General features: G+C 48.1%; 1 long non-coding RNA gene across 1 annotated transcript; it reads right to left on the reverse strand.

Moving 5' to 3' along the window:
• On the reverse strand, positions 1–27,417 carry LOC310748322. Its single transcript, XR_014541293.1, has 3 exons — positions 27,105–27,417; positions 16,602–16,729; positions 1–305 (listed from the first exon to the last, which is right to left on the reverse strand). It is a non-coding gene; the product is annotated as an uncharacterized lncRNA (long non-coding RNA).

A 27,417-nucleotide genomic window follows, 5' to 3' on the forward strand; every position in this document is an offset into this window, starting at 1 on the left:
AGGGGCTGTTTTTGCAGCCCTCAGCCCAAAGAGCTACTCAGTAGTCCTGTGTGGGTCAGAGGAGGGTAGCATTCACTGCTGCTCTTTAGCACCACCAGGCTCTCATGCCCAGGCTAGCCTCTATCCAAAAGGAAGAAGGTGCGTCCCAATCCACCCACAAGAAATTCTCCTTCTCCAGCCTCATGGGAATGAAAAAAGACTGAGACATTCCCCCCTGAGATGTAGTGATTAGGAAACTTGACCTGTTGAATGTCCTTGGCACACAGCTCTTAGAACTACACCCCCCTGGCCTGCTTCCTTGCAATCTAAAATACATAGCACAAAAGGAAAAAGAGATGAGGAGGGAAGAGGATATCCTGCTCCCCAACATAAATCCTGGCTATGTCCATCCTTAGTGGGGCTGCTGGAAGGTCATGGGTGGCAATTGAGCAGCAGCAAGTGGGTGATCAAGTTGGTTGAAGGAAGCAAAGAAAGAAAGAAAGAAAGAAAGAAAGAAAGAAGAAAGAAAGAAAAGAAAAGAAAAGAGAAAAGAAAAGAAAAGAAAAGAAAAGAAAAGAAAAGAAAAGAAAAGAAAAGAAAAGGAAAGAATAGGAAAGAAAGAAAGAAAGAAAGAAAGAAAGAAAGAAAGAAAGAAAGAAAGAAAGTGTTCCATTTTGGGAAGTGTGAATGATGGAAGTTTGCAAATATGAACTGAACTGTCTTTCTCCCTCTCTCCCAGAGAGGAGACCCTCCTGCCATGTTTGGGTCAAAGACATGTTTCTGCAGGAACATTGTTTCTGCTGATCCTCACAGCTTTGGATTGAATGGAGGGTCTGTGCGTTGGCTTCTTCTTCAAAAGAAAACAGATCTTCATACTTGACAGTGCCTGTGTCAGACTAGTTAGCTGCAGCCAAGCCTGGCTGACCTACCCTCCTAGTGCCCCCAAACACGTCATCCTAATATAACTGTTGCCAAGGGAAGGAGGGAATAACACAAAAGAGTGATCATTAGAGAGCCAGCAGGTGGCCACCAGGCATTGTATAATATCTGGTAGCAAAAATAACTGCTTGGAATTTCTCAACAAATGTCATTGACGAGAAACAGCAGGTGCAATCCCCCTACCCCTCCCAAAGCAGAGAGAGGCAAACTCTAGGTGTTGTTGGACTCTCATCTCCAGGCAGCTCCAGGCAGCATGTACAATGGTCAGTGAGGAAGGGAATTGCAGCCCAGCAAGAGCTGGAAGGAGACATAGCATGTTCCCCATGTCTTGTGAAAGAGATTGTGGGAACAGGATTCTGCTCTTGGTTCATAGGGGCAAAAGAAAGCAGAGATTGACCCATTAGAAAAAAGCATCCCAAACCCACCATTGGACAGAACCCATGAAAATGTCAAGAGGTTCTGGCAAGTTTGCTTGAGTCCTCCAGAATGCTGTTGGGAAAGATGTTACCCAAAGCAGAGGGCAAGGGGCACAAAGAGGAACAACAGCCAGTGCTTTTTTTAAAAAAAAATGTTTAGGGGTACTCTCATTTTGACTCAAGAAAATCATCATTTTACAGTTCAAATCGAGAAAAATAAATACAGTAGATGGAGAAAAGTACAGAGATCCATAAAATGTTTAGGGGTATGCATACCCCTGTGTACCCCCAGAAAAAGCACTAACAATAACAACAACAACAACATGTACAAATAATAGGCTGATGGTGTAGTCACATGACAGCAGGGCAGATCAGCAGACAACAGGTAAAAACTCAACATCAGCAGTTCAGCAATTTCAGATATCCTCTGCATTTGAACTCTGCCACAACTTCATTCATTCCTTAAAACCAAACAGTGCAAAAACAATTTCATAACACAGAAAAAGAACACAGCAGCAAATATAACCTAGGGGAATTTTTTTAAAAAATATTTTTATTAAGTTTTACATAACAAATTTAAATTCAAACAAATCCACATCATCATTTAGGATTCCCTGAATCCTTTGACTTCCCTCTGTCCTTCCACGGTTACCATTAACAATCCCCCTCCCCGCTTATTTTCTCTATTTTTAAAAAAGAATAGTAATCCGTTTTTCCATAGTTTTTCGTACATTACAAGCATTACTTCAATCCTGCCAAAGGATTTTTAGTTGTTTACAGTATTCTCTTAAAGACATTATAATTTTTTCCCATTCCTTCTTAAAATTCTTCTCTTCCTCATTTCTGATTTTCCCAGTCAGTTCTGCCATTTTGGTGTAGTCCATCATCTTCACAAGCCATTCATCTCTGGCTGGAACTTTATCTTCTTTCCATCTCTGGGCCAGTAGTATCCACGCTGCTGTCATTGCATACATGAATAGTTGTTTCTGCTCCTTCAGAATCTCTGTACCTAGAATAGCTAGCAAAAAAAGCCTCTGTTTTTCCCCTCAAATGTTATTTTAAACATTTTTTTCAACTCTTTGTAAATCATTTCCCAGAATGCTTTTCTTATCTTGCACGTCCACCACATATGGTAGAACGTGTGTTGTTTCTCCTTACATTTCCAGCAAACATTTGAAGCAGTTCTATACATTTTTGCTAATTTTACAGGTGTTTTGTTGTTGTTTAGTCGTTTAGTCGTGTCCGACTCTTCGTGACCCCATGGACTAGAGCACGCCAGGCACTTCTGTCTTCCACTGCCTCCTGCAGTTATGAGAAAAGTGACTCCCACGCTAGGAATTATTAGGAAAGGGATTGAAAATAAAACTGCCTATATTGTGATGTCTCTACAAATCTGGGTTGCAACCAGACTTGGAGTCCTGTGTATTATCCTGCTGGCCTCATGTCAAGAATGATTTAGTAAAGGTTCAGAAAAGGGCAACCCATGTGATCAAGGGGACGGAGTGTCACCCATAGAAGGAAAGGTTACAGGATTAGAGGCTTTTATGTTCTGATGAAAGGCAAGCAAGAGGTGACATGCATCACAGAATTATAGAATTGTAGAGTTGGAAGGAACCACCTTCCACGAGAGACCGTTCCACTGTCAAACAGTGCCAGAAAGTTCTTCCTGATGTTTAGTCAGAATCGCCTTTCTTCTAACTGGAAGCCATTGGTTTGAGTCCTACTCTCCAGAGCAGGCGAAAACAAGCTTGCATCCTCTTCCATGTGACAGCCCTTTAGATAGTTGAAGATGGCTATCCTCTCAGTCTCCTCATTTCCAGACTGTTGTTGTTGTTTAGTCCTTTAGTCGTGTCCGACTCTTCGTGACCCCATGGACCAGAGCACGCCAGGCCCTCCTGTCTCCCACTGCCTCCCGCAGTCTGGTCAGACTCATGCTGGTAGCTTCGAGAACACTATCCAACCATCTCGTCCTCTGTCGTCCCCTTCTCCTTGTGCCCTCCATCTTTCCCAGCATCAGGGTCTTTTCCAGGGAGTCTTCTCTTCTCATGAGGTGGCCAAAGTATTGGAGCCTCAGCTTCACAACCTGTCCTTCCAGTGAGCACTCAGGGCTGATTTCCTTCAGAATGGATGTTTGATCTTCTTGCAGTCCATGGGACTCTCAAGAGTCTCCTCCAGCACCATAATTCAAAAGCATCAATTCTTCGGCGATCAGCCTTCTTTATGATCCAGCTCTCACTTCCATACATCACTACTGGGAAAACCATAGCTTTAAGTATACGGACCTTTGTTGGCAAGGTGATGTCTCTGCTTTTTAAGATGCTGTCTAGGTTTGTCATTGCTTTTCTCCCAAGAAGCAGGCGTCTTTTAATTTTGTGGCTGCTGTCACCATCTACAGTGATCATGGAGCCCAAGAAAGTAAAATCTCTCACTGCCTCCATTTCTTCCCCTTCTATTTGCCAGAGGGTGATGGGACCTGTTATGTACTGAGTTGAATAGGATCCAAACTGCAGCAGTCTGATTGGTCCTAGAACAATAGGATCCAAAAGGCAGCAGTCTGATTGGTCCTAGAACAATAGGATTCAGAATGCAGCAGTCTGATTGGTCCTAGAACAATGCAGCAGTATGATTGGTTGGCAGGAACCACCCAATCATGCTCCAGATAGAGGTGAATCCACAACTTGATTGGCTTACAGTAGAATTCCGGAATTAGCCAATCATGTGCAGCCCATTGTGTAAATAATGTATATAAAGCAGATACTTTGAGGGGACTTTCATTCATTCATTCCTCCTCACCACTATGAGCTGAATAAAGAGCATGAAATCACTTTGCGACTCTGAGTATATTTCACTGGCGACGAAGGTGGGATCCCGCTGAGCTGACTGCCACACACAGCACCGCAGCACCGCCACCTGCCGCACCGCTGCCTCGCACCGTGTATCCAGGCTTCAGCTCCGGGACACAAGGAACTCAGAATGGCAACCGACAGCAGCTTCTCGCCGTTCAACCCAGCATCTGGAGACTGGGAAGCGTACGCCTCCCGTTTCACCTTCCTCCTAGAAGCCAAAGGGGTCACCGATGAAGAAGACGCCAAGAAGAGGGCAATATTCTTCAGCATCTGTGGAGAGGAGACGTTTGAAATCGCCCGGGCTCTCCTTGCACCCGAAGACGTCGCTACTGTTCCATACAAAACAATAATGGAACAGCTGAAGGGGCACTTTTCGCCACAGCCCTCTGTGGTGGCTCGTCGAAATGCCTTCTATGCAAAGCGGCAAGCCCCTGGGGAAACCATAACTGGGTTTGTGACCTCTCTCCGCCAAGCTGCCCGGTTCTGCAACTTCTCAGAGCTGGAGAACATGCTTCGTGACCGCCTCGTCGGTGGCCTGAAGGATGAGAAGCTGCAACGACGCCTCTACGCTAAGAAGGACCTAACGTTCCAGGTCGCTCTGGAGGAGGCCCTGGCAACGGAAGCTGCCGAGAGGTCGACGCAAGAGGCACGGCCGAGCCAGCCGTCCCAACTGAGGGTCCACCACGAAGACCTCACCGACGACTCAGGATCCAACAGGGAGGAGGTGCACCGAGTACAGCAGTGCACTCAAGCAGCCCACATACCACAGCTGCCTCGACGAGAAGGAGGGAACTGCGCAAGCTGTGGAGAAAGTCACGAGAGGAGGACCTGCCGTTTCCGCAACGCAGAGTGCAGGCAGTGCAGAAAATTGGGACACATCACCCGGGTGTGTCGAGCTCGGCCCACTCGACGCCAGGCATCAGATGACCAATCCAAGAGCCCCAGGTCCCGGGGCCCAACACACCAAGGCAACTCGACGGAGCTCACGGACTTCCAGGTATACCAGTTGCCCCACCCCAACGTAGAGAAAATTTATGTAGAGGTACAGATAGAGGGGGCCCCATGCCGCATGGAGCTTGACACGGGTTCAACTCTATCCATAATCTCGGCAAGGACCTTAAGGAAACTGTGTCCTACTGGGGGTCCCAAACTCAGGCCGGCCCCATTCACCCTCCGGGACTTCCAGAAACGTAAGGTCCCCACAATGGGGGTGGGGACCTTCAGGGTGCAATACCGAGGGCGGACGCGGCAACTGGACTTGCTTGTGGTCAAGGGCCCCTACATTAGCTTACTGGGATTGGCATGGTTTGGACCACTGGGGCTAGCCGTCACCGGGGTGAACCACACTACCTTACAAGTGGACGTGGACACCATATGCAAGGAATTTCCGGGGGTTTTTGATGGGAAATTGGGACAGTATACGGGCCCCCCCATTGCTCTACAGCTTGACCCCGCAGTACGACCAGTCAGGCTCAAGGCCCGTCGGGTCCCGTTCGCCCTGAAACCCCGTATAGACGAGGAATTGGACCGACTCGTGGAGCAAGGAGTGCTGGAGCCGGTGCCTAATGCCCCCTGGGAAACCCCAATTGTCACACCCGTCAAGCCTAATGGTTCGGTCCGCATCTGCGCAGACTACAAATGTACCATAAACAAGGCCCTCACGGCCCATGCATACCCAGTGCCAGTGGTCAGCCATGTCCTTGCCACCCTGGCTGGGTCAAAAATTTTTGGCAAGCTGGACTTGGCCCAAGCATATCAACAACTGCCAGTAGATGAGGCCACAGCAGAGGCACAGACGATTGTGACGCACAGAGGAGCGTTCAGGGTAAAGCGGCTGCAATTCGGTGTCAGCGTGGCACCAGGCATATTCCAGAATCTAATGGACTCTCTCCTTAAAGGGATTCCTGGCGTCACCCCCTTCTTTGATGATGTGTTGATTGCCGGGCCTACACCAGAGGAGTTTGAGGACCGCCTCCGCACCGTTCTGCACCGTTTCCAGACGGCGGGTCTCAAGGTGAAGCGGGAAAAATGTCTACTAGGAGTGCCTCAGGTGGACTTTCTGGGATTTATGGTGGACGCAGAAGGGGTCCACCCGACTGGGGACAAGGTACAGGCCATTTGTGATGCCCCAGCGCCCAAGAACAAGACTGAACTTCAGGCCTTCTTGGGACTATTGAACTTTTACCATTCCTTCCTTCCCCACAAGGCGGCGGTAGCGGAGCCCCTACACAGACTCCTGGACAAGCGGGCCCCTTGGGTGTGGGGCCAGCGCCAGGAGGCCGCATTCCAGGCAGTCAAGGACTTGCTTGTCTCAAACTCGGTCTTGGCACACTTCGACGAGAGGCTGCCGGTGGTGCTAGCATGCGACGCCTCACCCTATGGCATTGGCGCTGTCCTGGGACACCAACTCCCGGATGGAAGAGAGGTACCGGTGGCATACTTTTCCCAGACACTCAACGCAACCGAGCGGAACTACTCGCAAATTGACAAGGAGCGTCTGGCAATCGTGAAGGGAGTAAAAAAATTCCATGATTTCTTGTACGGGCGGCCCTTCACCGTGGTGACTGACCACAAGCCCTTGCTTGGCTTGTTTGCCCCCGAAAAGCAGACCCCCCAAGTGCTGTCTCCTCGTGTCCTCAGGTGGTCAATTTTCCTTGCCAGCTACCAGTATGCACTGATTCACCGCCCTGGGAAGGCGATGGGCCATGCGGACGCCCTCAGCAGGCTACCACTACCGGAAACAGGCCCCGACCCAGCACCTGCACAAGAGGTTATGAGCCTGGAGCTGCTTCCCGACCGTCCCATTCAGGCACAAGAAGTTGCACACCATTCCAAGAAAGATAGGGTCATCTCCCGGGTCCTGGACTGGGTGTGGAGGGGATGGCCCAGCAGCAGCCCCGGGCCAGAATTCGCCGGCTACACAACCCGCAAACATGAACTGTCGGCCCACAAGGGGTGCCTGTTATGGGGAAGCAGGGTCGTTGTTCCCCAGCCCCTCCGCAAAAGGGTCCTCACAGCCCTACACGAGACACACCCAGGGGTAGTAAGAATGAAGGCCCTTGCCAGGAGTTATGTGTGGTGGCCGGGGATCGACGGAGAGATAGAGGCCTGGGTCAAACACTGCCAGGCCTGCCAAGAATCCCGCCCAGATCCCCCAAGGGCCCCAGTCCAGTCCTGGGAGTCCGCCCGAGCACCATGGTCACGCCTGCATGTGGACTTCGCTGGCCCCTTTCAGGGGAAAACATTCTTCATAGTGGTGGACTCCTACACCAAATGGCTGGAAGTTGCACTGGTACCGTCCACTTCTACGTCCGCAGCCATCCGGGTACTACGCAGGCTGTTTGCAACCCACGGGCTCCCTGACACTCTCGTCTCAGACAACGGGACTGCATTTACGTCAGGAGAATTCCAAACCTTCACAGCGCAGAACGCCACCCGCCACATCCGTTCGGCGCCATTCCACCCTGCCACCAATGGCCAAGCAGAACGCATGGTGCGGACTGTTGCTTCGATGGCGTCCGGGGGTCCGGCACACTTCCCTGCGCAGCTCTGACCTCTCCCAAAGACCAATGACTCCAGCAGAGTAAACACAGCAGAAGCAGAAGCAGGAACGTTCTGTCGTGTGGTAATAACTCAGGCTGAAACGCAGCAGTCTCCTTATCTTTAAAGTCTTTATTTCTTAGCAAACACAACAGCTATAAACTTCCTGGCGACAGAGCACACATCTTGCTGCTGCTCTCCACGGAGCAAACACGCACACTGTGTGTGTCTTTCTCTCTCTCAGAGATACAGACCACTCCCACTTCCGTGTTCTAAACACACCTCTCGGAATGTGAAGCGTCACTCAGAACTTCTTAACCCTGTAAGTTCTGACTCTCTCAACACCCCCTCTCGCATCACATTCTGAGAGGACTTGTGAGCACACCTTTACAGACCTCTGTGTGTCCCACACCTTCCCACCTGCCTGTTGAGTCTCCTCACAAATCTCTGGTTCGCACTGTGCGAGACCAACCCACGCATTTGTGACTCGAAACCTCTCAGGTGGAATTCCCTTTTGTTGCCCGTGAAGACCGCCTGGGCACAAACTGGGGTTCTTCTCCTGACCCAATGGGGCCAGCAAGAGCGTCTTCTTCATCAGAGTCCCCCTCTGACTTGACCCGTCTGTGAGCTTTCTCCATCACTCTAACAGGAGATGAGGGCTCACTCTTGGACACTCCTTTCACAACCTGTGGAGACGCCTCCCCCTGGTCCTGATCCTGATCATCGGCCAGATCACCATTATCTGGCTCTCCCTCCTGCTCAGATTCGGATTCAGACAGACAATCTGAGACAGTGTCATGGCTGACTTTGCGCCTTGAACTATTTCCCTGCTGCTCTTTGAACTCAGCATGCTTGCTGACCAGAAGCTTGGTCTGATCACCTTCTGGGTACGCAAATCTCCACCCCTTTGTCGCGGGCTCATACCCACAGAAGATCATTTCCTGGTATCTTGGACCACCTTCTTGCTGCAACCACTTTGGTACAGGCACCATGGCCCTGCAACCAAACGAACGGAAGAAATGCACCTGTGGCTTCTGTCCGTTGAGCAAGAAATATGGGGTGTCACCTACCACTGCATTGTAGCACCTGTTCATCGTGAAATTGGCCGTTTTTACTGCCTCCCCCCAGAAACTGTGAGGCAACCCAGAGTCACTCAATAGGACTTCTGAAGCTTGAATCAGAGCCTTACTCCTCAGCTCTGCCACGCCACTCTCCTGAGGCGAAGTCACCTTGTGACGTATCCCCCTCTGGCGAAAGAAACTCTTTAGAGCAGACCCAGTGACCTCTGAACCACGGTCAAACTGGAAACCTTGCACCTTGGTGGAGAACCTCTGTTCCACCGCCGCAACCCAATCTTTGATCAGTTGCGCTGCTTCCTCCTGCGTTGTCAGAGAAAAAGCCCAGGAGTTCCTAGTAAAATCATCGATCAAAATCAGCAGATGCCTGGCTTTGCCCAGACTTGGCTGAGGCATAGGCCCAAACAGGTCTGCGTGCACAAGCTCAAAAGGCTTTGTGGTCACCCTCTCCACTCTGGGATAACTGCATCCCTTGCTCTTGGCTTTTCTACAAGCCCTGCAATTTAGTGTTGCACCACATTCTCTTACCTTGCACCCTTTGGTGCATTCTGATAACACCTGCAAGTCATCACAAGACCCGTGTGCAATCCTCTTGTGCCACACGCATGCACATGAAACATGAGTGTTCCCCTCTCCCTTTCCCTCCAGAGGTGATTCCAGAACAAAGAGATTGTTCTGATTTTTCTCAACACGTACCAGTTGCTTCCCCCCTCTGGAAATTGTACAGACATTGTTCTCAAAACTCACTGAATATCCCTCCTGTAAAAGACAAGGTACAGATAACAGGCAGTGTTTTATCTCAGGGAGAACATAGACCTTCAGTTCATCCTGCAAGAAAGAGACAAACATGTTAGCAACATGGGTCACATGTCCCTGTGAACCTGTAGCAAATTTAACTGTTTTCTCAGTTGAAACAGCCTTGCAGTTCCACATTTGTCCATCAGGTGGCGCTGTTACCAGATGGGCATTCGCAGCCGAGTCAACAACCCAACGTAGGACTCTCCCCCCTCCGGAGTTGTCCTTCTTTGTTGCCTTAGCAACTGACTTCTTGCTGCCCCCGACCTTGGGGCTTCCGCTGCAGGTGTTGTTGTTGTCCAAAACTGCCATAGACGCAGACAGCTGATAAGCGTTTTCCTCCCCTTCTGGAGCGCGTACTTTCTGCGGTTTCCCACGCCTGCCCCCTCTTCTGGTCTGGTTGCCCTGGAAACCCGGCTGGTTCCCATGGGAAGTGACCTTGGGACTTTCCTGCCCTTTGTCTCGCTGTGGACAGCTTCTGCGCAGGTGCTCCGGAGAACCGCAAACAAAACAGCAACGAACGGAAAACTTTTCAAACTTGCCTTTGGACGTCAGTGCCCCCCCACTCTTGCCAGCAGCTCTACTAGAGGCTTCTCTTTGAGGCTTGGGGACGTGGCTTTTGGCTTCCAGCTCTGTGGTTTCTCTGCAAACCTTCTCCAGCTCCTGCCAAACAGCCTTGGCACTCTCAAGACCCTTGGACTGGCCTTTCTGGCCTGCACCCCCAAACTTAGGTGCACAGCCTCCAGAGGAACAGCTTGCCACTGCTTTCCTCTTCCCAGCTTTCAGCAGCTTTCCAGCACACGGCTGCCTGTCACGTTGGCGTGTCAAAGCATTGCAGCAGCTTCCTGACACGGCTCTAGCCCACTTTGGGCTTCCAGGGCGTCCCACAGCCCCTCCTGGAATCTCTGGGCATTCCCCAGCTTCTGTGCAGCATCTGGCCCCCTCTGGGCGTCCCTCAGGCTGGCGTCTAGCCCCCTCCGGCCTGGCTCCCACTCTCTTCAGTGCCCGCCAACCGACCCAGGGTTCCTTCCCGTCTGCCTCTTCAAAAAGGACTGCACACGACTCATGGCTGTCTGCCATCTTGCCCCGGGGCCCGGCCTACTTACGATACAGTAGCACCTCCCGGTCCGGCAGATCCCAGTTCCTCCCGGCTGGCTCCAGCTACTCCTTAGCTGGCCTTTGGCTGCTCCTCAGCCTCTTTGCCTGCAGTCACCCTTCCCAGCGTCTCATCGGCTGGCCTCTGGCTGCAGTCTCTCACACGCACGAACGTTTCTTATCTTTATTGCTGATCACCCATAACCTGTTGCTTCGATGGCAAGGGGATTGGGAGTACCGCCTTGCCACATTCCTTCTAGCACAGCACAGCACCCCCAGCTCAACGACTGGCCGGAGCCCCGCTGAACTACTAATGGGTCGGCGCCTTGCAATCAGATTGGACCGCCTTCACCCCGATAGAGCTCAGGATGAGGTAGTGGTGGGGGAAGGCAGGAACCCCCGGACCTTCGAGGCCCAGGACCCAGTGTACGCAAAGAATTTTGGGGCAGGCCCAGCATGGGTACCCGCCACAGTCACCAGGGTCACTGGTCCCGTGTCGTACGAGGTGCTAACGGATGGGGGGCAATGCTGGCGCCGCCACTGCGACCAGATACGGCGACGATTCCCGGGAGAAAACCAGGAGGAGGAAAGGTCAGAGGAGTCCCAAGGGAACAGAGGGGCAGTGAGGCCCATAGAGCAGGAGGGGCCAGCAGGAGAGGCAGAATCAGTAAATACAGAGAGGACCCGCGAGGCCGAAAGGACACCGGAACCAGAACCACGACTGAGCGAGCCGGTTGCACCAGACCAAACAGGCCCATCACAGCCAGCATCCTTGGAACATGAGCCAGAACCTGAACCCCGGACCAGGGAACACCCCAGGCCGCAACGCACACGTAGGCCACCGGCGTACCTCGAGGACTATGAATGCGACCTCCCGGGCAGGACTGGAACTTAGAGGGGAGGGGTGTTATGTACTGAGTTGAATAGGATCCAAACTGCAGCAGTCTGATTGGTCCTAGAACAATAGGATCCAAAAGGCAGCAGTCTGATTGGTCCTAGAACAGTAGGATTCAGAATGCAGCAGTCTGATTGGTCCTAGAACAATGCAGCAGTATGATTGGTTGGCATGAACCACCCAATCATGCTCCAGATAGAGGTGAATCCACAACTTGATTGGCTTACAGTAGAATTCTGGAATTAGCCAATCATGTGCAGCCCATTGTGTAAATAATGTATAAAAAGCAGATACTTTGAGGGGACTTTCATTCATTCATTCCTCCTCACCACTATGAGCTGAATAAAGAGCATGAAATCACTTTGCGACTCTGAGTATATTTCAGGACCAGTGGCCATGATCTTCGTTTTTTTGTTGTTGAGCTTCAGACCATATTTTGTGCTCTCCTCTTTCACCCTCATTCAAAGATTCTTTAATTCCTCCTCACTTTCTGCCATCAAGGTTGTGTCATCTGCATATCTGAGGTTGTTGATATTTCTTCCAGCAGTCTTAATTCCAGCTAGGGATTCATCCAGCCCAGCCTTTCGCATGATGAATTCTGCATATAAGTTAAATAAGCATGGAGACACTATACAGCCTTGTCGTACTCCTTTCCCAATTTTGAACCAATCCGTTGTTCTATATCCAGTTCTAACTGTAGCTTCTTGTCCCACATAGAGATTTCTCAGGAGACAGATGAGGTGATCAGGCACTCCCATTTCTTTAAGAACTTGCCATGGTTTGCTGTGGTCAGCACAGTCAAAGGCTTTTGCATAGTCAATGAAGCAGAAGTAAATGTCTTTCTGGAACTCTCTAGCTTTCTCCATAATCCAGTGCATGTTTGCAATTTGGTCTCTGGTTCCTCTGCCCCTTCGAAATCCAGCTTGCACTTCTGGGAATTCTCGTTCCACATACTGCTTAAGCCTTCCTTGTAGAATTGTAAGCATAACCTTGCTAGCGTGTGCAATTGTGCGGTAGTTGCAGCATTCTTTGGCACTGCCCTTCTTTGGGATTGGGATTTAGACTGATCTTCTCCGATCCTCTGGCCACTGTTGAGTTTTCCAAATTTGCTGGCATATTGAGTGTAGCACCTTAACAGCATCATCTTTTAAAATTTTAAATAGTTCAGCTGGAATACCATCACTTCCACTGACCTTGTTATTTGCAGTGCTTTCTAAGGCCCATTTGACTTCATTCTCCAGGATGTCTGGCTCAAGGTCAGCAACCATACTACCTGGGGTATACGAGCCATCCATATCTTTCTGGTATAATTCCTCTGTGTATTCTTGCCACCTCTTCTTGATGTCTTCTGCTTCTGTTAGGTCCTTGCCACTTTTGTCCTTTATTATGGTAATCTTTGTACGAAATGTTCCTTTCATAGCTCCAATTTTCTTGAACAGATCTCTGGTTTTTCCCATTCTATTGTTTCCCTCTATTTCTTTGCATTGCTCATTTAAGAAGGCCTTCTTGTCTTTCCTTGCAATTTTTTGGAAATCTGCATTCAATTTCCTCTATCTTTCACTATCTCCCTCGCATTTTGCTTGCCTTCTTTCCCCCGCTATTTGTAAGGCCTTGTTGGACAGCCACTTTTCTTTCTTGCATTTCCTTTTAATTGGGATGGTTTTCGTTGCTGCCTCCTGTATAATGTTGCGAGCCTCCATCCATAGTTCTTCAGGCACTCTGTCCACCAAATCTAAATCTAAATCCTTAAACCTGTTCCTCACTTCCACTGGGATTTGATTTAGATTGTATCTTACCAGCCCAGTGGTTTTTCCTACTTTCTTCAGTTTAAGCTTGAATTTTGCTATAAGAAGCTGATGCTCTGAGCCACAGTCAGCTCCAGGTCTTGTTTTTGCTGACTGTATAGAGCTTCTCCATCTTTGGCTGCAGAGAATATAACCAATCAAATTTCGATGCTGCCCATCTGGTGATGTCCATGTGTAGAGTCGTCTCTTGTGTTGTTGGGAAAGCATGTTTGTGATAACCAGCTTGTTCTCTTGACAGAACTCTATTAGCCTTTGCCCTGCTTCGTTTTGAACTCCAAGGCCAAATTTGCCAGTTGTTCCTTTTATCTCTTGATTCCCCTATAATGAGAAGAACATCCTTCTTTGGTGTCACTTCTATAAGGTGTTGTAAGTCTTCATAGAATTGGTCAATTTCAGTTTCTTCAGCACCAGTAGTTGGTGCATAAACTTGGATTACTGTGATGTTAAACTGTCTGCCTTGGATTCGTATCAAGATCATTCTATCATTTTTGAGATTACATCCCATTACAGCTCTCGCCACTCTTTTGTTGACTATCCTTTTACAGGATTCTTGCCCACAGTAGTAGATATGATGGTCATCCGAACTGATTTCGCCCATTCCCGTCCATTTTAGTTCACTGATGCCCAGGATGTCAATATTTATTCTTGCCATCTCATTTTTGACCATATCCAACTTACCCAGGTTCATGGATCTTACATTCCAGGTTCCTATGCAATATTTTTCTTTACAGCATTTGACTTTCCTTTCGCTTCCAGGCATATCCGCAACTGAGTGACCTTTCGGCTTTGGCCCAGCCGCTTCATCAGCTCTGAATCTACTTGTACTTGTCCTCCACTCTTCCTCAGTAGCATGTTGGACGCCTTCCGACCTGAGGGGCTCATCTTCCAGCGTCATAACTTTTATATGCCTGTTGTCTTTGTCCATGGAGTTTTCTTGGCAGGGATACTGGAGTGGCTTGCCAGTTCCTGCTCCAGGTGGATCACGTTTGGTCAAAACTCTCCACTATGACCTGTCCATCTTGGGTGCCCTGCACGGCATAGTTCATAGCTTCTCTGAGCTATTCAAGCCCACTCGCCAAGGCAAGGCAGTGATTCATGAAGGGGCATTTCCAGACTAAACATACCCAACTCCGTCAACCATTTCTCCTAGAACTTGGTTTCCAGTAACTTGACCAGCTACAAAGCCATCTAACAGTTACCTCATCCAGTCCACATTTTACCAGCTTCTCTACAATAATATTGGGGGGAGGGGGCTTTATCAAAAGCCTTAATGAAACTCACAGCATTCCTCTGATCCAACAAGCTTGTAACTATCATAAAAAGAAGTGAGATTCATCTGGCATGACTTATTTTGGAGAAACCCATGCTGGGTCTTAGCAATCACAAAATCCTTTTATAAGTGCTCACAGACCAACTGTTTAATTATCTGTTCTAGGACCTTTCACAGATTCATTGAATTGTAGAGTTGGAAGGACCACAAGGGTCATCTAATGCAACCCCCAGCAATGCGGGAAACTTTTGGGACTCAAATCCATTACCTTGAGATTAAGAGTGTCATGCTCTACCAACTCAGCTATCCCAGGAGATTTATCAGTGCTAAGCTCACAGAACAAAAGTTACCTGTGTCTTCTTTTTGCTCAGTTTCTATATTCCAGTCATGAGTCTCATCCCACCATGTTTCACTAATGCCTATTAGGTCATATTTTCTATTTTGTATTAAAAGCTCAAATTTGTCTTGCTTATTTCCTGTACTCTGTGCATTAGTATAGAGATACTGTAACGGAAACCACAGGTCATTCCCTCCAGCTGCTTCCTTCTTGTTGTTTCCTGCCCTTTAGCAGGGCATAAAATTATGTGGAGAATCTGAACAGAGAGAAGTTTTTCTTCCTCACTCATAAATAATGCTAGAATCCAATGGAATGATCCAAAGATGCTGAAGGTTGAAAGATATAGAACAGATTAAAAGAATGACTTCTTCACAAAGTGCATAGTCAGACTATGAAATTCACTCTCCCAAGAAGTAGTGATGGCTGCCAACTTGGATAGTTTTAAATGACTTTTAAATTTACTCACAATGCCCCAGTGTAGTATTGTCCAAGGGAACTGTGGTTAACTAAAATAGTGGGTGGCTCACAGCTGTCCACCTGCCAGTGATAAGTCCCGCTAGGGCACCTGAAGCCCCAGCAACTGTCTGGTATGCCAGTCCTGCACATGGTTTATATAAGCCTCATATCATTGAAGTCTGGTAGAGTCCACATTTTGAATCAACGTCTTTATAAGGAATAGAGAGGATGCTCATCAAATTTGCAGCAGGCACCAAACTGGGAGAGGGAGCTAATGCTGCAGAAGACAGAATCAGAATTCAAAATGACCTTAACAGGTTGAAGAACTGGGCCCAAGGTAACAAGATGAATTTCAATAGGGACAAAAGTAAGGTTCTGCAGTTAGGCATGAAGAACCAGATGCACAAGTATAAGATGGAGGCACCTGACTTACTAACAGTACATGTGAAAAGGATCTTGGGGTCTTGGTGGAGCACAAACTTAACATGAGTCAACAGTGTGATGCAGCAGCAGCAAAAAAAAAAAAAAAAGCTAATGTTCTTCTAGGTTGCATTAAGAGGGAAGTCATAGTCCCACTCTCTTCTGCCTTGGTCAGACCACACCTGGAATACTGTGCCCAATTCTGGGCACCACAATTTAAGAAGGATGTTGACAAGCTGGAGGGTGTGCAGAGGAGTGCAACCAAGAGGATCAAGGATCTGGAAACCAAGCCTTATAAGGAATGGTTGAAGGAGCTGGGCATGTTTATTCTGGAAAAGAGGAGATTGAGAGGAGATATGATAACCATCTTCAAATATCTTAAGGGCTGTCACATGGAAGAGGGAGCAAGCTTGTTCTCTCTTGCACTGGAGGGTAGGACTCCAACCAATGGCTTCCAGTTAGAAGAAAGGAGTTTCTGACAAAACATCAAGAAGAACTTTCTGACCGTAAGAGCTGCTTGTCAGTGGAATGGTCTCCCTCGGTAGGTTGTGGACTCTCTTTCCTTGGAGGCCATCTGTCCTGGATGCTTTAGCTGAGATTCCTGCATTGCAGGGGGTTGGACTAGATGACCCTTGGGGGTACCTCCCAACTCTTTTATGATTCTAATCTGACCTCTGCTGTGATAAACTCAGTGGAAAGCCTTAGCTCTCACTCTCGCCAGCAGTCTCCTACCTGCTTCTACTGTGATGTGGAGATAAGAGCTTCTTCTTCTTTGGCGATCAGACTCCAGATCTGAAAGCAGGGGAAGGCTGAAAGCACAAGCTTTGCACACGGAAGGTTCCAGTACATACTTTGATAGCCTGCATGGGAAGAGATGTAAAAACTGTAACAAAGTGTGTGAAAGGAGAATCTGCTTACTCAGACTGTATTACAAATGTGTCAATGATGTTATGCAGGAAAAACTCTTCTTTCTGAATCAGGCATCCAGCTCTGATAATGCAAGCTTCTCCTCTGAGAATGTGACTTAATTTCTACATGTGTAAAGAAAGCTAAGGTGAGGGAATGCCTTTCTATAAGCCTGTGCATTTTATGGGTCTGAGCACTCTTTCTTTTATGGGTTCCCCAGTAGCTACTGTTATGACCAAGTAAGGCCTTCTCCAACATCACGATGATGCGATTATTGAGGACATCTACTGCAGACACCCTTGCTCTCCCTTCTAATGGCTCTTCCTCTTTAAACTGATCTTGGGCTGGACAGTCTTTCAAAGAGAGGACTGCTTCCAAATAGCGGACTGCCCTCTTTCAAACAGGACACATGTAGACTTTCCTTGAACATTCAAAACATGCTACATAAGTGCTGGTTTCTGATTGATTTGTTTTTTGAAATTGCATTAGCACATATAGCCCCAAGGACCTTTCTGCTGGACCTTTGCCACCTCTCCTGTAAGCCAGCTGGGGACGTGGAATCTCTCCTCTTACCAGTTGCTGTGATGCCTGAGGACTTGAGTGGCATTCCCAAGAAGGTTTTAAAAGGGACCCCTGATCATTAGGTCCAGTTGTGACCGACTCTGGGGTTACGGCGCTCATCTCGCTTTATTGGCCGAGGGAGCTGGCGTACAGCTTCCGAGTCATGTGGCCAGCATGACTAAGCCGCTTCTAGTGAACCAGAGCAGCACATGGAAACATCGTTTACCTTCCCGCCGGACCTATTTATCTACTTGCACTTTGACGTGCTTTCGAACTGCTAGGTTGGCAGGAGCAGGGACCGAGCAACGGGAGCTCACCCCGTCGCGGGGATTCGAAACACGACCTTCTTATTGGCAAGTCCTAGGCTCTGTGGTTTAACCCACAGCGCCACCCACGTCCCTAAGAAGGTTTTAGAGGATTATTATAGAAGGTGTTTAGTGCTAAAATTAGTGCCTGTGGGCTGAGATGGCTCTTTTTTTTGTTGAGAGAAGGAAATCCTCTGGGTGATCCACTCTGTCCCTGGCCCCCACAAGGAATGCAAGCCCCAACCTTCATTGCATGGATTGGGGGATGAGGCTGTGGATTGTAGCTTTACTGCACTGATGCACACTTCTAAGTACACCCGTCATTAACAGAGCTGGCTTGGGCTGGGTGTGTGTGATTGTGATGGGCAGTAGTGGAGGAAGGGGGGCGGGAGAGGTCTGCCCCGGGTGCCGTCTCTAAGGGGAGTGACAAGAAGGCACCTTGCAGGGGGCACAAGTCACTGCCATCACGCTGCCACCGCCACGTGCAGAGGATCCTCCGCTCACGGCTGTGGCGGGATCCCACTGCCGTCTGCACGGCGCTCGAGCGGTTCGTATGGCACTCGTACAGATCCCTCCGCTGCCACTGCAGCCATGAGCAGAGGATCCTGCTGCCGTCTGTACGGCACTTAAGCGGCTCTGGCGTCAAACTGCCCCACAGCGCATGCGCAGCGCCATAACGTACTGCGCATGTGCATGCACAATATGTAGTAGCACTGCGCATGCGCCGTACATATGGTGCAAGCGCCGCTGGGCAGTTTGTCCTGCCCCCGAAACCGTGCCCCGGGTGCTGGTTAGCATTCCTTTGCCCCTGGTGACAGGCAGCTTCTCTCATCCATCCATGAATGATTGCATAGGATCCTAGACTTAGGTGAAACTTTGCAGGACATCTAAACCAACCCTCCCGGAAACCCAGACCCAGAGCACCCCTAGCAGATGGCTGCCTGGTCACCCCATATCTAATGACTGGGTGCTGCTGACTCTCCATGGTGGTCTTTGTGCAAATATGACAGAGAGGGGCAACTAAAGCAATGGGGGGGGGGAAAGGAAATGCTCAAAGTGCATTGGGGACCTCTTAGTTCAGAACAGGGATGAGGAACTTGGTGTCCTCTGGAATCTGCTATTGGATTCCGGTTGCACTCTTCCCTGTGACCAGTGGCTCTGCAGGCTGGGGCTGGTGGGAGTTGGAGGGCAGCAATAGCTGGACAAGCTCCACGGGTCACCAATACTAAGGTGGGACCAATACTGAAGCCTGTCAGTTACATGGTACAATGCAGAAAGTGGTTGGAGAGTTTCACATGCAAATAGAACTTGGGCTCCACAAATGAAATTGATGCGCAGTAGACTCAGGAGAAACCAAAAGTCTTCACACTATGCCTTATGGAACTCAGCACCATCACCAGGTGGGGTGATGGTCCCTGGCAGAGGGCTATAGGTGGTCCCTGGTGTTATAAGAATTCTAAGGTGTCATTAACAAAATGAATATTCATAAGTGCACAAGGTAAACACAAATCCGTAAGTATATAAACCACATGTCTGAAATAGTACAGGAGAGCAATCCTGAAGCCATTTTGACTCTTAATGACCCCAAATATTTCTCTGCAGAAGGAAGTATCTTGGAAAAACCTTTCCCAATAGTTCTTTTCACTTACAAATCCTTCAAATCCTATCTTACGGGCATATTATCTGTTGTAGATACCTCTTTCTGTGAGGTAGATGTTTTTACGTGGTCTTTGACTAAGGTAGGCACAGGCAAACTCAGCCCTCCAGATGTTTTGTGACTACAACTCCCATCATCCCTAGCTAACAGGACCAGTGGTCAGTGGCTTGGGCAATTTCAAAAGTCTTTGTCAACTGGGACCTCACCTCCTTGCAAGTTGCAGGGAGGCAGGGGGGACTCTGTTGCAACAGAAAAATAAAGATCTGCCTTGCTTTGATTGGTTCCTGCCTCCATCCCTTCTTATCTGATTAAATGATGGGCTTAGGGGACACGGAATCCCATGATGGGGAGTTGGGCTGTAAAAGCCAACCCCATTTTTTTGTATAATATCAGTATATATTCAAGAGCCCCTTGCCTGGAAACAGAGCCCACATGGTGCCTTCTGCATGCAGAGCATCAGCATCAGTTCCACCACAGAGGCCCCCCCCCAATTGACTGTCCTCAACTGTCTGTTGAGGACCCCCTGAAAAACGGACACAAAACTCCTTGGTGTCTCATTGCATAACACATGGCAATGGGGGGTGTTACTTATAAGACCCTGTTTTCTGAAGTGGGGGTCACTATTATTATTATTCATTCATTCATAATAATTTATTATTTGTATCCGCCCATCTGACGGTTGCCCCAGCCACTCTGGGCGGCTTCCAACATATATAAAAGCACTACCAACACTGGTATTCAGTACCATTGTTGCATACCAAAACTGCCCCATTCCAGTGCATAGGGTGACCTGCAGTTCAAGCATGAATGGTGCACGCCCTGGTCTGGCCTTGTAAATGATCCCCTCCCTTCTGGGCTGTGGGCTTTTTGAACAGGCTGACCCTGGACACCAGACCTGCGCACGCTCTCTCTCTCTCTGCATGAAAAAACTCTCCGTTTCAATTAATGAATGTTAATTAGGTTTCCAAGTTTCCATATTTGTAGCATAGGCTTGCTGGCACCACAAGCTGATTTCAGGCCAAAGAAGTGGAGGCATCTGGAGAAAGAGAGAGCCCTGGGCAGGGAAAGAGCTAATACACTCAAGGCTTTGCACCACTGGCTGACAGTTTAGCAGCAGGGTATCAGGAGACAAAAAGCCTGATGAACTGCCCTGCCTGGCTAATATCACTCCAATTGCTTGTCTTTGTCTGTGGTGGGACTGGGCCAACAAAGGATGAAATATGAAGCACTCAAGGGAGACATAACATAATGACGGAGCACTGGGAGAAACTTTGGAGGAAAGGGGTTAAGTTTACTGCAGGTACAATGTTAAAGGAAAATATTATGAAAATGATGTATAGATGGTACTTAACCCCTGTTAAACTGGCGACGATTTACCATAACTGTGATAATCTATGTTGGAAATGTAAAGAAAAGGAAGGTACCTTCTATCATATGTGGTGGACCTGTCCCAAGGTGAAAGACTTCTGGGGAAAAAATTATAATGAATTAAAAAAATGATGAAATATACATTTACGAAGAAACCAGAGGCCTTTCTCCTTGGAATAACAGGTTCTGAATTGCCCAAAAAAGATGTAAAAATATTTTTGTACGCCACAACTGCTGAACGGATTTTATTAGCCAAAAAATGGAAAACACAAGAATTACCAATGGTAGAAGAATGGCAGATGAAGATGATGGACTTTATGGAGTTGGCTGATCTCAATGGGAGAACCAGAAAGAAGAGGAATATCAAGAAGATTGGAGGAAATTTAAAGACTATTTGAATAAATATTGTAATATTAAAGATTTGTAACTACTTTAAAGAACTAATTAGGCCTAGGATTAAATTAGGATTAAAAAAACAAATAAGAAACAGTATGATAAGAAAAGTTAGGAAATTTGATTATGACCAGAATATTGTTATATGGAATAATGATATTGGAAACTGCTACATTCAATTACAAGGAAATTCAGTTGGAAGAGATTAGAGGAAGTCAAGTAATATGTTTATGAAGTTGGATTTTAATTAATTAACTAAGTCTTATTGTATTTATGTATGTGGTGGTATAGGTGAGGCCTGTAATACTTTATTTACTTTATTTTATTTTATTTTATTTTCTCTTCTTCTTTTATTATTGTCTTCTTTTTTCTGTTATGTTAAAGTTATGTCTTTGTATGAAATTTAACAAATGTTATGGGGGGGGGGAGTTGGCAGGGGAGATGCAGCTCCTTGGGAGGAGAGGAGGAGGAACAGATGGCAGGTTGCAATTCCTTGTCTCCCACCAGCCTTGCAGAAGTCAGTGCCACTGCGGCTTTCAAAACTGGGGCTTTCAAAACTGCTGAACCAGCTGGGCAGGAACTTGAACATGGAGCTCTCCAGGCTATAAAGCACTCCCAAGCACATGCTTATCAGACATTTAAGCATCTCTGCCCCAATAATATTTCGAATTGTAGCTCACCTCTCACAGAACTACATTTCCCATCACCCTTAACAGACACATTTCCCAAAACATTGGGGGGGGCAGTGTGTGTTTGCACGCATGCGTGTTAAATGAATGGTTTGCACACAGCCACGGTAGGATGTTTTTGCAATATTCATTAAGGTGCATGGCATTTATGCAAGTGCAGGAGCAAAAGAAATGGTTAAACTGTGGTGTAGGGATATCGCCGAGTGGACAGTGGGGTCCGGAGGGAGCACACTTTCTACCAGCAGGCAGCCACGTCTGCCTGCACGCGTGACCCTGGGGTGCAGGGAAACCCTCCCCCCAGACAAGCCACAGCTGTCTGGTACATCGTTCCACCTATGTCTGACCTTTTGCGGTCTCAGAAGTCAGCGGTGTCCTGTCTGTAAGTTTTTTCCTGAGACCTTTTGTTTCCTACGTCATACACTGTGCAAGGGGAAAATGACGCTGTGGAACAGGTGCCAAAATAGCTTTGTACCACCCCACGACTTCGGGACGGAAGATGTGTAAAGGTCACAGCCCAAAAATGTATTTGCCTAGCTTGCATGTTTGTCTCAATAAAAGGAGGCTCCACAGGAATGGTTCACTTCAGACCACCTGTACGCAGCTCACATGATGATCAACACCTGTCTTGGGCCTTCACTTCATCTGGCGCCCAACGTCTCTGGGGCTAGACTACTCACTTCGCTCGGCTTGAGCTACAGACGCGTCCTCGCGTCCTCTATAAGGATCCCGGTGAGTATACGAGGGAAGGAAAGATGGGGGGTTCCCTTTCTGTCCAGCAGCTGAAGCATCATAAAGATCTTCAGTATTTGCTCTCAAAAGCACGGCATCCCTGTTCCTGCAAGTCACTTAATGCTCTCTTGCAAGAAATTGATGCCCGGTGTCCCTGGTTTCCAGAGAGCGGGTCTCTCCGGCTCAGGGACTGGGAGCAAATAGGGCAGATCCTGCATTCGGAGCCACGAGCCTCCGTGCAGGTGCTTCAAACCTGGCACTTCTGCAGAGATGCGGTTCAGCGGTTCGGCCCTGCAGAAGTTCAGCCTGTTCTTTCTCTTATCACCCCTATATCTGCTCTGTCCACCCTGACGAGGGTGGTCATAGCAGCTCCGCTGAGCCTGGCTTGTAAGCTGCCAGCACCTGAGAAAGCAACAGCTGCAGCTGAGGTTTCTCAGAGTTCTCAGCAATCACCTCTTTTATCTAAACCCACACTTTCTCTTGATACTTCATTTCAGCCCTCAAGTCTGCCTGGCTTGGCAGATCCAGCGGTGCCTATTGAGTCGGTAAAGGCTCAGAAGGCAAATCTCTCCGCTGAAGAGCAAATGGTTAGGGAGGCAAAAGCATCTTCTCACCTAACTGTGGAAGAGCTTGCTGACTTAAACATGCTCAGTCCGGTTGCAAGGGCACCGGATGCTCAGGACCAACAGTTTAGCCGTTGGGACCCTCTGCCTTATTCTGTAATCGGAAAGGTGGAAAAAGCCGATAATGAATTGGATTTATTATTATTATTAATAATATTTATTAAAGTTTTAAAGGTTACAGAAAGAAAAAAGAAAAAACACAATTTTAAACAGAAACAATACAACACATCACAATAAAGAAAAAACAAGAATGAGAAAAAGCAAGAAAAAACACGAAAAAATAAAATCCATTAAAAAAGCAAAAAAAAAAAAGAATACAGCGCATCTTCCCATAACTTATCTTTCATTAGCTTATTCCCTTGACCTCCTCACACCTCCCTTTTTTGTATTCTAGTTCGATTATCTGTTTCAGCAAATCCTTTCCCTCTTTTCAAATTTTTGTCCTGTAATTTACCTTAATATAATGTATCTTTACTTTCCCTCCTTTCACCAATTAACAGTCAGTTTTTCCCAAATCCTTTATAACATTTCTGCTAAAACCCCATAACTTCATTCCAACATCCTTCTAACATTCATTAATTTTACAATGTTTCTGTAAATAATCTTTAAATTTCTTCCAATCTTCCTCCACCGACTCTTCTCCCTGGTCTCGGATTCTGCCAGTCACTTCCGCCAGTTCCATGTAGTCCATCACCTTGATCTGCCATTCTTCCCGGGTGGGTAAATCTTGTGTCTTCCAGTACTTTGCAATAAGTATTCTTGCTGCTTACATAAAGAAACTTCTATCCTTCTTTGGCACCAATTGGCCGACCATGCCCAGAAGAAAGGCCTCTGGTTTCTTCAGGAAGGTATATTTAAATACCTTTTTCATTTCATTATAGATCATCTCCCAGAAAGTCTTAATCCTTGGGCATGTCCACCAAAGGTGAAAGAATGTACCTTCAGTCTCTTTACATTTCCAACATTTATTATCGGGCAAATGGTAGATTTTTGCAAGCTTGACTGGTGTCATGTACCACCTGTATATCATTTTCATTATATTCTCTCTTAAGGCATTACATGCCGTGAACTTCATACCTGTGGTCCATAACTGTTCCCAGTCAGCCATCATGATGTTGTGTCCAACATCTTGTGCCCATTTAATCATAGCAGATTTCACCGTTTCATCCTGAGTATTCCATTTCAACAGCAAGTTATACATTCTTGACAAATTCTTAATTTTAGGATCTAGCAGTTCTGTTTCCAATTTTGATTTTTCCACCTGGAAGCCAATTTTTTTGTCCAAGTTATATGCGTCTGTCAGAGCTGCCCGAGACCAACGCCGCTTCGTTGTTAAGTACGAAAGTCTTTATTGAAGTTCAGTTTCACTTCCACAGCCGCAGCGTGCAGCTCTACGTCTCAAACTCTAGACCGCTGAAGCTCCGTCTGAATCTCCTCCCCCCAGACACCAGTTTAAGACTCTAGCCTTGCTCCACCTCTTCCTCTGCTCTTTCCTCCTCTGGTTCCGCCTGTCCGTTGGGGTCTCGCCCTTTCTAGACTCTTCTGACGCTGAATCCCCTGAGTCTTCCCCCTCCCTCCGGCGGGCTTTAGGAGCTGGTTCCCAATCCGGGTCTCCTGCTGTCCCTCGCGCCTGTACATTTGAACTTGGCGCGCGCGCCCAGCCGGCAACTTTCCTCCTGACCGTTTCACTGCTGCTGTCACTGCTTCCCCCTTCGGGGAGGCTAGCTGCAACTGACCTCCCCTCCGTTCCCCCACTCTCCGATGGAGGCGTGGTCAGCCCTGACTCATCTCTCCCCGCTGGAGGAGACGCTGGTCCTGACACATGTGACTCTTCCCCCCCCCCACTACGCTCTGGTGGGGAAACTGGTCCTGATCCCCCGCTGCTGCTTTGGGGGTCCCCGCTGGCTCCTTGTTTCTGGTGCGTCCCCCCTGGGACCCCCCCTTGCCCTGACCATCGGCGCCCCCTTCTGGGAATCTTCTGATTCGCTGGAGAAGCTCATGGAATCTCTCGGGTCACTGTCATACTCCCCTACGCTGCCCTCGGATTCTTCCCCTTCGCTCTCCATTTCCTCTCTCCCCTGTGCTCCTGCTCCCGAGCCCCTGACAGCGTCCATTATCTGGTAATAATGAAGCCAATCTCGCACTCTATTTTTTAATTTTTCAAAACTCTGCAGTTTTAATCTGTCTCCCTCTTGTTCCAAAATTTTCCAATATTTCGGCCATTTGGCCTCCACATTGAGCTTTTTCTGAGCCTTCACTTCCATTGGTGACAACCACCTTGGGGTTTTATTTTCAAGCAAGTCCTTGTATCTTATCCAAACATTAAACAGTGCTTTTCTGACAATAGGCAAATCCAGTGTAAATTAAACACCTTGCGGTTTTTCATTTAACCATCTTGCTTTGGATTCAGACAGGTTTGCACCAGCAGACAGACGTCTCCACAAATCCAAGGACCTTGAGCTAACAACCTTTTATATCAACAGCTACCGGATCTGCAGTGGACCTGAAGTAGTATGGCCTTGTGGCCCCTGACCACCTGGGGGCGGAGCTCTGCTTTATTTCTACCCCTACAGGTCTCTTGTGAGTTCCAGTTCAGTGTATGCGATTCGCTCTCCAGCATGGTCTGGCATCATGGCCTGACCAGTCCGGCTCCAGTCCGACTCCAAGCTTCCAGCTTCCTATGGGAGATGCCAGTAAAGCGCCACCCGAGACGTAGTACCATCGAGTGCAGACCGGGAAGAAGTCGCTTCAGTCACTTGGGTGACACCAAGCCTTTGTTCCTGTTGGACAATATCAGCTCTCTCTCGAGTCTGAACAACTAGAGACATTTCCTCACTGACTGCTGCCATATATTTGCCCAACTTGCTGATGACTCCATGCTGTTTCTTTTCATGCCATGCCTACCTTTGCCAATGAAGGCTTTGACTATCTGTGGAACTAGCTCACTAGCTGACCTCCTGATCTTCTATGACTCAAACACATCTTCACCTATGCTGTAATGTTTCCAACCTGCCTTATTTGCTACTATTGTGGTATGCAATGTATTCCCACTATTTTACAGCGCTGCAAAGTTCGCTCTGGTCCTGGTGTCATGGCACTCTCTGCTCCTGATCAAAATTCGGTTTCAACACTTTACTCCCGGCATTATAAATTCCTCCAATTTGGAGTATGCCTGGCTTTACACACACGGCACGGGTGGACTCGGGACCTGCTCTTTGATAGACAGAAAAGGGGAGATGTAGGGATATCGCCGAGTGGACAGTGGGGTCCGGAGGGAGCACACTTTCCACCAGCAGGCAGCCACGTCTGCCTGCACGCGTGACCCTGGGGTGCAGGGAAACCCCCCCCAGACAAGCCACAGCTGTCTGGTACATCGTTCCACCTATGTCTGACCTTTTGCGGTCTCAGAAGTCAGCGGTGTCCTGTCTGTAAGTTTTTCCCTGAGACCTTTTGTTTCCTATGTCATACACTGTGCAAGGGGAAAATGACGCTGTGGAACAGGTGCCAAAATAGCTTTGTACCACCCCACGATTTTGGGACGGAAGATGTGTAAAGGTCACAGCCCAAAAATGTATTTGCCTAGCTTGCATGTTTGTCTCAATAAAAGGAGGCTCCACAGGAATGGTGGTAGCTCGCTCGCTTCAGACCACCTGTGCGCAGCTCACATGATGATCAACACCTGTCTTGGGCCTTCACTTCACTGTGGCCCATCTAGCTTTGCATCGTCTCCATGGGCTAGTTGTGGTTCTCCAGGATTTCAGGCAAGGAGACTCTCCCAACCACATGTGCCAATTTGCCTCCGCAATTGAGGGGGCCAAGGCTGCGCGATATCAGTACACCCTACAGCCTGTGCACATGACATCCACACGCCCCACGTCATGCTCATGCCATGCGCACACGCCCCATAGCGTGCTGACATTGCCTTGAGGGGGCCTGGCCCCTTCACTGAAAATATTCGAGTGGGCCTGGCCTGCCCTACTTGGTGAGACTGCTCCCAACCCTACCTGGAAATGCCTCTGAGGATTGAACCTGGCATCTTCTGCATGCAAAGCAGACGCTCAATTGCTTCCCAACGGGCCTTCTTGCTTTTTTCACATAAAAGTCTGCTCCTGGTTAGCTTTCTTCATTTCAGAAGCCTAATTAAAGTGGAAATAAGTCATTCTGCTGCTGCTTTTGTTAAATAATTGGGAATCAGAAATCCCTCCTGCTTTACTGCAGATTGCCCAGATATCTACTAGCTAATCCTGAGATCTTCCTCCTGATGCCTCGCTGCACAAAATCACCCCAGAAGTCGAACCAAGATGTGTCACACCAAGT

Source organism: Podarcis filfolensis (assembly GCF_964270895.1).
Source record: "Podarcis filfolensis genome assembly, chromosome: 13".
NCBI classification, from domain to species: Eukaryota; Metazoa; Chordata; class Lepidosauria; order Squamata; family Lacertidae; genus Podarcis; species Podarcis filfolensis.